Here is a 12,946-nt window from a genome sequence, read left to right as displayed (position 1 = left end):
TACAATCCTTCCTCCCCCTCATACCCCCTCCCCTCCTTTCACTCCCCTCTACTTAATCTAAAGTAACTCTATTTTTCCTTAGCCCTCTCCCTGCCCCTACTGTGAGTTAGCATCTGTATTATCAGAGAAAACATTGGGTCTTCGGTGTTTGAGGATTGACTTATTTTGCTTAGCATGATATTCTCCAGCTCCATCCATTTACCAGCAAATGCCATAATTTCATTCTTTTTTAATGCTGAGTAATATTCCATTGTGTATATATACCACATTTTCTTTATCCATTCATCTATTGAAGGGCACCTAGGTTGGTTCCATAGTTCAGCTACTGTGAGTTGAACTACTATAAACATTGATGTGGCTATGTCACCTTAAGATGCGTATTTTAAGTCCTTTGGGTATATACCAAGGAGTGGGATAGCTGGGCCAAATGGTGGTTCCATTCCAAGTTTTCTGAGGAATTTCCATACTGCTTTCCAGAGTGGTTGCACCAACTTGCATCCCTACCAGCAATGTATGAGTGTACCTTTGTCCCCATATCCTTGCCAACATTTATTGTTACTTGTGTTCTTGATAATTGCCATTCTGATTGGAGTAAGATGAAATTTTAGAATAGTTTTTATTTGCATTTCTCTAATTTTAAAGATGTTGAACATTTTTTCATATATTTATTGATTGGTTGTATTTCTTCTTCTGTGAAGTGTCTGTTCAATTCCTTAGTCCATTTATTGATTGAATTATTTGGGGTTTTTTTTTGTGTGTGTGTCAAGTTTTTTGAGTCCTTTATATATCCTGGAGATTAATGCTATATCTGAGGTGCAGGTAGTAAAGATTTTCTCCCATTCTATAGGCTCTCTCTTCATGTTACTGATTTTCCTTTGCTGAGAAACTTTTGGGTTTGAATCCATCCCATTTATGATTCTTGATTTTACTTATTGTGCTTTAGGAGTCTTGTTAAGGAAGTCAGATCCTACACTGACATGATGAAGATTTGGGCCTACTACTTCTTCTATTAGACTCAGAGTCTCTGTTCTAGTGCCTATGTTTTTGAGCCACTTTGAGTTGAGTTTCATGCAGGGTGAGAGATAGAGGTTTAATTTCATTTTGTTACATGTGGATTTCCAATTTTCCCAGCACTATTTGTGGAACAGGCTATCTTTTCTCTGTTAAACTTTTTGTCAACTTTGTCTAGTATGAGTTATCTGTATTTGTGTGGGTTTGTCTCTGTGTCTTTTATTCTGTAACATCAGTCTGTGTGTCTGTTTTGGTGCCAATATGGTTCCATTTTAGTTACTATGGCTCTGCAGTATAATTTAAGTTCTGGTATTGTGATGTCTCCTGCTTCACTCTTCTTGCTAAGGATTACTTTGGCTATTCTGGATCTCTTATTTTTCCAAATGAATTTCATGATTGCTTTTTCTAGTTCTATGAAGAATGTCATTGATATTTTATTAGGAATTGCATTGAATCTGTATAACACTTTTGGTAATATGACTATATTAATTCTGCCTATCTAGGATCTTAATATTGATCTGTTTAAGTTTTCTATATCCTCATGGTTCAATTTGGGTAGGTCACAACTCTAGGAATTTGTTAATAAATATATCTTTAAGATTTTCTAGGTTATTAGAATATAAATTTTCAAATTAGTTTCTGATGATCCTCTTGATTTCAGTGGTGTTTGTGATGATATTTTCTTTTTCACCTCTAATTTTGTTAATTTCAGTGTTCTCTCTCTTTATCTCTCTCTTTTATTTTTATTTTTGGTTAGTTTGGCTGAGGGCTTATCAATATTTAAAAAAATTTTTTTTCATTGTAGATGGACACAATATCCCCATTTTTATGTGGTGCTAAGGATGGAACCCAGTATGTCACATGTGAAAGGCAAATCCTCCACCACTGAGCTACAATCCCAGCCCCTCAATCATGTCTATCCATTCAAAAAACCAATTCTTTGTTTCATTGATTTTTTTGTGTTTTTAAAAATCTCAAGTACATTGATTTTGGCTCTGATTTTTTATTATTTCCAGTCTTCTGATTCTGGTGTTGGTTTGTTTTTCTTTTTCTAGGGTCTTGTGGTGTCATGTTAGATTATTTATTTGGTATCTTTCTATTTTTTTAATGTATGAACTCAGTGCTATAAACTTTTCTGTTAGAACTGCCTTCATACTGTGGAGAGATTTTGACATGTTGTATCACTATTCTCAGTTGTTTCTATGTAATATTTAAGTATTTCATATGTGTGCAGCTGCTGAATTGGGCAGGTTGGATTTATAAACAGTAAAGACACTCTATACAAAATAGTGTTTATTTTACTAATAATATGGGAGCAAGGACTAAAGCAAAAGTGACAGGTGAGAGAGAAACAGAAGAAAATATATCATCTGATTGGGGGAAACACCAACACCTGAAATCATATAGCTGGGAAATTTGGGGGCAAGTTCCCAGATGTCTGCACTGGGAAGTCCAGGGCAGAGTGTCCTCTCCATGCTATTAAATACGAGAAAGCTCTGCTGTAACAACCTGCATGACCTAGGGATCCCAACAAGGTCACTTCATCCCCGCAAGGGCTAGCCATATCCCCAAAGGGAAGGAGTGATAGCCTTGAGATAAGTGAATGATTCTGAGTTTTCCTGAGTGAGTCAAACCTACAGAGAAGTCAGCATTCTTTTTTTTTTTTTTTTTGGAGGGGGTGCTGGGGACCGAACCCAGGGCCTTGTGCTTACAAGGCAAGCACTCTACTGACTGAGCTATCTCCCCAGGCCCGAAGTCAGCATTCTTTAGATGTTACATCAGGATGTGCAGAGGTCACAGCAGGCACATGTATATGGAAGATCTTTAGTATTTTATTTAGTCCTTTAGTCTAAGAATTTTTTAAAATTTCTCCCCTGATTTCTTCTGCTATATATTCATCATTCAAAAGGTATTCTTTAATATCCAGGTGTGAGAGTGGCTTCTTTTTTTTTTTTATCTTATCATTGATTTCTTTTTTAAAAATATTTTTAGTTGTAGATGGACACAATACCTTTATTTTATTTATTTATTTTTATGTGATACTAAGGCTCAAACCCAGTGCCTAACACATGCTAGGCAGGCACTCTATCACTAAGCTACAACCCCACACCCTATCATTGATTTCTAATTTCTTTCCATTATGATCTGATAGAAATCAAGGTGTTATCTCTATTTTTTGTATTCCCTAAGATTTGCTTTGGACCTAAAATGTGGTATATTTTAGAAAACATTCCATGTGATACTGAGAAGAAAGTGAATTCAGTCATTGATGGTGAAATATTCTATAGCTGTCTATTAGGTTCATATTATTAACTGTATTTTTAAGTTCTGTAGAATCTTTACTTAGTTTAGGTCTGGATGATTTTCAGTGGTGAGAGTGTGTGTTAAAGTCACCCAGTATTATTGTGGTCTATTTGATTCTCAATATTGAGAAGGGTTTGTTTTATGTACCTACATGCACCATTGTTTGGGGCATAAACATTTAGAATTAGTGTATCTTATTGTTGTATAATTCCTTTAAGCAGTATGATGTGACCCTCGTTGTCTCTTCTGATAAATTTTTGCTTGAAATCTACTTTATCAGATATGAAAATAGCTACTCTTGCTTGTTTACAAGTCCCATTTGAATGGTATGTCTTTTCCCATCATTTCACCTTCAGTCTGCAGATGTCATTGCCTGTGAGGTGAGACTCTTGAAGACAGCATATTGTTGGGTCTTATTTTAAAATTAATATGTCAATATATTTCTTTTGATTGAAGAATTTAAACCATTTACACTCAATGTTATTATAGACAGGCGATTGTTATTTTCTGTTATTATAGACAGATGACATTCTGATTTATTTCTAATGTTTAAATTGGACCTGATTCTCCTTCAGTTGACTATTCTTCTGAGTTGGGAAGATATCCGGATATTGATTTTAACTCAACATGTGACCTCTGCTGATCCCACTATCAGCACCACTGAGAGAAGCCACTGAACCCTATTTACTATAATCACTTCAGAGTCAACTCTTGTACTATTCAACCTTATGAAAAATGAAAAACTTGTTGATATTGTTCTCCACAGTTCCTCAAATTCAGGTATAAACTTGTAATAAAGTTCTGTTGACCCTATCAGTTGTAAGCTTCAACCATGAACATAGAACTTCCGATAAACCTTACATTAATCTGAATTATGAGAAGGCTTACTAAGAACAACATGGAGGCTCACGATTTCGGAGGTTTTGTCCATGGTAGGCTGACTCCACAGCTCTGGGCCTGAAGTGAGGAAGAACATCATGATGAAAGGGCACTGCATAAGGAAGCAGCTCAGAACATGACAGCCAGGAAGCAGAGAGCCCACCCTCATTTTTTTTTTACTTGTCCTTTGTCATGCTCTTGAGACAAGTCACTTCCTGCTGACACTGTATAGAACTCCTTAATGTCTCATCAGTCTCATGATTCCTTTGACCTTAGTTCTTATCTATAAAATCAGAATACACAGTACAATACTCTTGGGGTTTCTCCAGGTCTGAGCTGCTAGAATAAACAACAGTTTATGTTTAACAAATATAATGTGGCTTGTTATAATGAAAAAAAAATTTTTTGAGATGGGTCTGGCTGTGTTGTTCAGGTTGCCCTGGAATCCTAGGCTTAAGTGATCCTCCTACCTCAGTCCCTCAGCCTTTTAAATAACTGGGACCAGGGCACTTGCAGTCATGCCTGGCTCACAATGAAATATTTATTGACTTCCTTATAAAACTGACATGGTGAAAACTGTAGATACATATAACACGAACTGTAAAACTGACATGGTTAAAACTGTAGATGTGTGTAACATAAATATATACACATATTTTTTAGCATCTGTGTCTCATGGAAGGCCAGAAGCTGTATTCATTTAATTAAAAGAGCAGCAGTTTAATCAATTTAGTAAACATGAATTTCTGGAGATTAAGATATGAAAAACTGTATTTTCTAAAAATAAGGAAGCCTATATTAAGTCCTAAAGGAAGGATTTAGTTGGGTATGGTAGCACACACCTGTAATTCTGGTGACTTGGGAGGCTGAGGCAATAGAATAGCGAATTCAAGTCTATCCTCTGAAACTTAGAAATATCCTATCTCAAAAATAAAAAATAAAAAGAGACCGGGGAGGCACCTCAGCTGAAAAACACCTCTGAGTTCAATTCCCAGTACCACAAATTAGATAGATAGATAGATAGATAGATGGATAGATAGATAGATAGATAGATAGATAGACAGACAGAAGTACAGAAGACATTGAATGAGAGTTTAATGGATATTGGTTAAGCAAGTATGTCAAAGCTCCTGTGTGTCCCAGTCTTTCTCCCTTCTTTTCTCAGAAGGTCATCTGTGAAATGACAAGAGGACAAAGACTGTGAGGAAGTAAGGTTTAGGGACCATCAGGGGGAAAGGTGCTCACCCAGCAGATATGGTCAGATGTCACAGAGTATCTCATAAAATGTGAAATTGTACCTACCACTGAGAAGAGAACAGCAAGTATAATTGACCCTCCGTATGTATGGATCTGTTCCTTCTCCCTTTCCCACTTTTCATGTGATAGACCTTGTTAGGACTATGTTCATACAACAACTTCTTGGGAGTTTTATACAACTCTGTGGTTTCACAGACCAGGAGAAGCAGTGGTTTTGTCTACATCCCCAGCTTTTCCATTTTGAACTTCATAGCCCAGACCACTGCAACCCCACTGGGACCCTATTGAGGCTTGTCTGCAAAGCAAGAAGATTCCCAGGAGGCTTTCTACACTTTGTTGTTGTTGTTTTTTTTAACTATAATGATATTAAATTCACTGGCATGACACCACCTTGAAAGTTCATTTCTTTGTGTGTGTGTGTGTGTGTGTGTGTGTGTGTGGTACCTTGAGATTGAACCCAGAACCTTGTTCTTGCATAGAAAACATTTTAACACTGATCTACATTCCTTGAAAGTCCATTTCAAAGGAAAGTAATGAGATCTTTTCTCTCTTGATAGACTTGAGGCAGAGATAGCATGGCAAATGCCCTCAGAGGACAGCAGTATTTCAATGGAGGAAAAGGCTGAACATAGTTGTACAGAGCCCTGGGCAAGAGGGTAAATATGGGCTTGTCCACAGGCATGACAAGCTCATCAGGCAAAACATGGAATGAGTGGATGTTGTACATATTCCCTGCAACAGACACCCCTGCCTGTGGTTATTCTGGGACAGACTGTTTGCTCTACTGAGACCCAGATTCTGATCCAAACAAAAGTCTTGTGGTGAAACTTAGTAAATAAAGAGTTTATCAACAACAAACTTGCAATAACAACTCTTGTCTTTTATTTGCATAGCACTTTACAGATTCTACAACCCTTTAGCATATAGGGGCTAATTTAAATCACACTGCAAACCTCCTGATGCTAGTCTTCAAGGTTCTCCTATTGTGCGGCAGCAGTAGCACCATTATTACTCCCACTTATAGGACACTTGTTGAGCCTTGGAAACTGTGTGAGCACTTTTATCATTCATTCGTTCATCCACAAATACAGTCATGTGTCCCTTGATGACAGGATAAGTGCTGAGAAATGTATTGGTAAGCAATTTTGCCATTGCTTGAACCACAAAGAGTATTCCTACAATAAACCTGGATGGGATAGGTCTATCACTTGACATGACCTATTTATTTATTTCTTTATTTATTTATAACAAGAATTGAATCCAGAGGTGCTTTACCACTCAACTACATCCCCAGCCATTTTTTATTTTTTATTTTGATACAGGGTCTCACTAAGTTGTTTAGTGCCTCACTAAGTTGCTGAGCCTGGCCTCCAACTCAAGGTTCTCCTGCCTCAGACTCCTGACCTGCTAGGATTACAGGCATGCGCCACTGTGCCTAGCTGAACATGCTCTCTTGATGCGATCAAGGGACTCAGCAAGGAATGGGGGTAGCTCAGTGGTAGAGCACTTGCCTAGTGTGTGCAAGGCCATGGGTTCAATCTTGAGAACCACAGAGAAAAAGAGAGACAGAGAGACAGAGACAGAGAGACTCAGTAAACATGAGAAGTATGAGGTGCTGTCTGCATAATGGTCTATAGTTTAACAATCAAGTTTTTCTAAATAAGTACAGTCTACAATAATGAAATAATGACAAATGGTATAGCATAGTAAATACATAAACAGTAACAGTTACCATTCTCAAGTATTAATGTACTGTCTAATTTGTATGTCTGATGTTTTTTAGGTACTAGGGATTGAACCCAGGGACTTCATAGCCCCCAACCCTGTAAGTACTATACTTTTATACAACTGGCAGTACAATAGGTTTGTTTCCCAGCATAACCACTAATGTGAGGAATGTGTCTCAATAGGACATTATCACTGCTATGCCATAACTAGGTGGTAGTAGTATTTCAGCTCCATTATATCTTATGAGACCACTATTGCATATGTGATCCTTTGTTGACTAAAACATTATTACATAGTGCATGGCTGTGTCTGTCCAGATCCAACTATGGGCCAGGCACTTTTCTGAATACTAAAAATAAAGTCATGAACAAAACACAGAAGTCTCTGACCTAAAGCAACTGATATTCTGGATGGAGAGGCCAATGATGAAAGACTAAACTGGGTTGTATCTCAGGTAAGTGATGGTCAGCACCTTGAAACATGAAGCAGGGAGGGCAGAATCAGGAGGGTGTGAGGGGAGGTACAGGTGAGAGGATGCACAGGTCATTCTGGCAAGAACATACTGAGAAGGTGGTATTGGAGGAAACAGCACAGGTGTGATTGGGGTGTCTGAGGGCAATGGAGATGAAGCACTGAGAGAAGGAAGCAAAATCTGAGCAGGTGTAACATGCTACGAATTGTATTCCAAAATGCAAGATCATGGCTGGAGATGTGGTAGAACTGTTTTCTGTCACCAGTACCACAAAAACAAAACAACAACAAACAGACAAATGCAATCCTATTCTGCACAGCTGCTCTATGCTTGCTGATCCTTGGGAGGGACAACGATAAGAATAAGTTATGGTCTCTGTCTTGTTCACAGATTTCTTAGTTGCATGCAATGAAATATGCTCTGGCGTATTTGAACTAAATAATAATAATAGCTATTATTATTTACTAAAAGATGTGAGACAGTTCACAGACATTGTAAAAGGCAGGAGACGCAGATATGATTTGGTAGACCATTCAAACTCCTCTGCTACAAAGCTCCAGTAAAACCACTCTGCCACTGTTCACAGTCATTGCCCCTCACATTGCTAAAACTGCACATTGGACTCCAGAAACCCTTGCCCTAAGAACCAGAACCACCCACTACCATCATTCCCTGGGGATTCTGCATGATTCTACTTTCCATTCATTGGAGCTGGGATCACATGCCTGTGCCCTAGAGGGAAGGGTGCTAGGATAGCAAGTCCAAACTGCTAACAATGTAAAGTGGGACTCACATAGGGGGAAATTCTACAAACCCAGTGTTTCGAAAGAAGATAAGGGGCCACATGCATGACAAAAGTTCCCTGACTTCCTGGACCCTCCAATTAATGGACACTTTAAATATATGTAAGTGAAAGTAGGTGTGTGCAGGGTGGTGCCCCTGGTGAGTGAGGAGGCAGCCAGCTCTGCAGCTTTTCAAGGGAGCAGGAGAGAGACACCACACTGGGTTTAAGGTGGCTTACATTTTCTGGTGCCATAACAGAATACCTGTTGTGTAGAGAATAGAGGTTTATTTTGGCCTAGTTCTCGAGGCTGGGAAGTTCAACATCTGCTCATATTCAAGGCGGAAAGCGGAAGGGCAAGAGGTTGCCTGTGAAAAGGAAGAACACAAGGAGCAGCTTTGTTTTCTAACAACTTGTCCTGTGAGCATTAACTAAGGAAAGACATTAATCCATTCCCGAGTCTCCACCCCCAACACCCAAATCCTCCCCAAAGGTCCAACCTCAGGATCTAACACATGAAATTTTGGGGACACACTCAAACCATAGCAGAGTTGAGAGAGACTGGTTTTAGGGGTGATAGAGGATGGCACTGAAAAGAATCCTAGTGTCCAGACTTGAAGAGTTTTGGGGTTAAGAGACCTGGTTAAGGGGCCTAAGCTTCACCTGTGGGAACGCAGGGTGGGATTTCAGGTATTGTAGCAAGCTGTGGGAAACATTTGGGATACAATGGAATTATGGGTTGAATTTGCCTTCCCTAAAAAATTCTTAGCTTGCAACCCTAACCCCCAGTACTTTGTAATGTGACTACATTAGAGATGGGCCTCTTAAAGAGGTAATTAGGGTAATATGAGATAGTAAGGGTGGACCCTAATTCAATAGGTCTAGTGCCCTTATAAAGAGGAAATCTGAATACGTAGAAAGATGCCAGGGAGTCAAGCATGGTGATGCATGCCTGTAGTTCCAGACATTCTGGAGGCTGAGACAGGAGGATAACAAGTTTGAGGCCAACCTGGGCAACTTAGTGAGACCCTGACTCAAAATAAACAAATAAAAAGGAGCTAGGGATGTAGTTCAGTGGTAAATACAGTAGGTTCATTCTCCAATACCATAAAAAAAGAAAGAAAAAGGGAAAGAAAATAAAGAGAAAGAAAAGTAAACAGAAAGAGGGAGGGAGAGAGAGAGGGAGAGAGAGAGAGAGAGAGAGAGAGAGAGAGAGAGAGAGAGAGTCACTCTAGGGATGCATGCATGCCTTGTGAAGAGATGGAAAGAGGGTGGCAATCCGCAAACTAAGAAGAGAGGCTTCAATCAAAACTACACTGACATTTCATCTCCAGTCAGACTGTCAGTCATCAAGAATACAAAAAAATAATAAATGCTGAAGAGGATATGGTAAACAAAGAAACACTTTCACACTGTTGGTGATATGTAAATTAGTACAAACACTGTGGAAATCAGTATGGAGGCTCCTCAAAAGACTAGGATGGAACCACCATATGACCCAGCTATAATGGGTATTTACCCTAAAGAATTAAAGTCATCTTAGTACAGTGAGAGATACATGCATACCCATCCCATGTTCATAGCCACACAATACACAATAGCCAAACTGTGGAACAAGACTAAGTGTCCATCAATAGATGAAAGAAAATGTTGGTCACATACACAGTGAAGTATTACTCAGCCACAAAGAGAAACGAAATTATGTCACTTGCAGAAAAATGAATGGAACTTGAGACCATGATGTTAAACCAAATAAGTCAAACTCAGAAGGTTAAGGGTTATATGTTTTCTCTCATATGTAAAAACTAGAGAGGAAAAAGGAAAAAGGAAAAGAAAAATGGGGTGGACTTAATATAAATCAAAGGGAGATCAGTAGAATAGAAGAAAGGGACCAAGAGGTAGGAGGAGGGAAGAGCTGGGAAGTGATATTGGCCAAATATATTGTTATATTGTGTGCATGTATGAATATTTAACTACAAATCCTATCAATATGTACAACTATAATGCACCAATAACAAAATGTGAAGGAAAAAAACTTAGAAAAAAAAGGGAGAGGCTTCAAGAGAAACCAAACCTAACCCTAATGCCTTAACCTTGGATTTTTAATGTCCAAAACTGTGAGCAAGTAAACTTTTATTCAAGTCACCCAGTATATGGCATGTGATTATGGCAGACTTATCTCACTTGATACAAGTGGTAAACCTCCAATACACCAGGAGGTTCTGCTTCTTGCTGTTCCCCAAAGGTCATCCTGGCCATAATGAGGGCAAGCAAAGGTATTTAGAGGATGTTGTTCTCTTTTCCTTTTCTTTGTTTTTTTAAAAGTCTTTATGTAATCTTAATTTTTAAAATTAAATTAGATATACTTTTATCTGATACATAAAAACATAAAAATTATATCAATGGGGTGCCATGTGATATTGATTCATGTTTATATTGTGTAAAGTTTAAATGAGATTTAATATATCTCTTCATTTTTTGTTTCTTTATAGTGAAAAGTAGTTTTTTCAAATGTACAACACATTATCATTTTTTTAGTCACCCTACTGTGCAATAGCTCATCAAAACTTCTTGCTCCTATCTAACTGTACCTTAATACCCACACATCACTCTTTCCCAACTCCTCCCTCTCCCCTGTTCTCTCCAACTCCTGGTAACCACCATTCTACTCTTAACTTCTGTGAGATTCAGGTTTTTATGTTCCACACAAGAGTGAGATCAGGCATTACTTGTTTTCTATATCTGACTTATTTCACTTACTTTTATGTTCTCCAGTTCCATCCATGTTGCCGTGAATTACAGGATTTCATTCTTTTTTATGGCTGCAAAGTACTTCATTGTGTATATGGACCACTTTTTCTTTATTCATTCACCAGTTAGTGGGCACATAGGTTGATTCCATGTCTTGGATACTGGGAGTTGTGCTGCAATAAACATGGGAATGTGGATCTCTGACATCCTAATTTCATTTCTGTTGGATATATACCTGATAGTGAAATTGTTGTATCATATGATCTCTTTTATTTTTATTTTTTTCAGTACTAGGGATTGAAACCAGGGGCACTCTACCACTGAGCCACATCCCCAGACTATTCTTTTTCAATTTTATTTTAGACAGGGTCTTTAAGTTGCTGAGGCTGGTCTTGAATTTTTGAACTTTTGATCCTCCTGCCTCAGCCTCTTGAATTTCTGGAATTAACAAGCACGTACCACCATACCCAGCCTGTTTTTAACATTTTGAGGAGCCTGTGTACTGTTTTCCACAAAGGAGATCATTCTTGAAGGAAGACTCCCTTGCTGTAACTGGGAATAAATAAAAACTGAAGATTCAAGAAGAGTTTTAGAAAGTTTAAGTGGCTTGTCAAGGCAACCTGGACTGATGGGTTGCTCTTCCATGGGTCTCTCATCCCAACCCTAACAACAATGATTCTGGGTCACGGTGGCAGGGCTGATGTGCCTCTAAGCTGATCTGTTGAACTATTTTTATGTCTTCATGAAACTTAGCTAAAGCAACTGACTGTTATGATTGGCATTCCTTAGCCTCCATTTATTGGAAGAGCATGCTATGTGCGTAGCAATCTATCCAGCACAGAGTGAAAGCTCAATGAAGGGGAGTTCCTTTTTCCTCTGCCCTTTCATCAAGGGAAAATACATATCAGGGGTGGGGACAAGGGTAAATACATAATTGAGGTGGAGATCTGATGGATAAATAACTCATAAATCATTTAAAACCATAGTTTCCTGTTGAAAATCGACCCTCTGCAAATATTCAGTGTGTTCTTGGTGCCTTATCTTTCCAAAGGATGTTGAATGTGTGGTTACCCTCTACTGTATAAATGTGTGGTGTGAGTTTTCCTGGATGCACCTGCGTGTAAGAACTTCTGCTGATCACAATGGTAGGTAACTGATTTCATACATGAAGGCCAGAAAAGAAAAAAGAAATAGCCAGGCATGGAGGTGCACACCTTTAATTTCAGCAAGAGGCTGAAGCATGAGGATGGCTAATTTGAGGCCAGCCTTGGCAACTTAATGAAACCTTGTCTCAAAAAATAAAAAGGGCCAGAGACACAGCTCAATGGTAAGGCACTCCTGAGTTCAATCCCCAGTACAAAAAGTAAAAAGGAGCATGTATTTCTTATTTTAATATTCTGTGATGCACATTTAATGATAATGGTAAATGTGTCTTGGTTATGAATCTTCTGTATATTACTTGCATTTCAATGTGTACAGTGTAATGAGATTCTAGTAACTTAGAAAAATCTTAATGAATTTAGCACTGTCTCTTTTCTCTAATATCAAGGTTATTCCTTCTAGTAATTCTGGGATATAATGAAGTTTCTTGTGTGTCTCTAAATCTTGGACCCTATCTGAGTGAATTAGTGAAATTAAATATAATTTCAGAGGTACAATTAATGCATAATTTTTCTATCAAGGAAACAGTCTGTGGAGAAGAGTTGCCACTGGGTATTCAAAACAAGATGTAGGATGGAGGCAGGATCAGTGAGATAAGAGCC

This window comes from Sciurus carolinensis, chromosome 5 (genome assembly GCF_902686445.1).
Source record: "Sciurus carolinensis chromosome 5, mSciCar1.2, whole genome shotgun sequence".
Taxonomy (NCBI): Eukaryota; Metazoa; Chordata; class Mammalia; order Rodentia; family Sciuridae; genus Sciurus; species Sciurus carolinensis.
The sequence above is the reverse complement of the archived record's forward strand: the minus strand, read 5'-3'. Positions refer to the sequence as shown.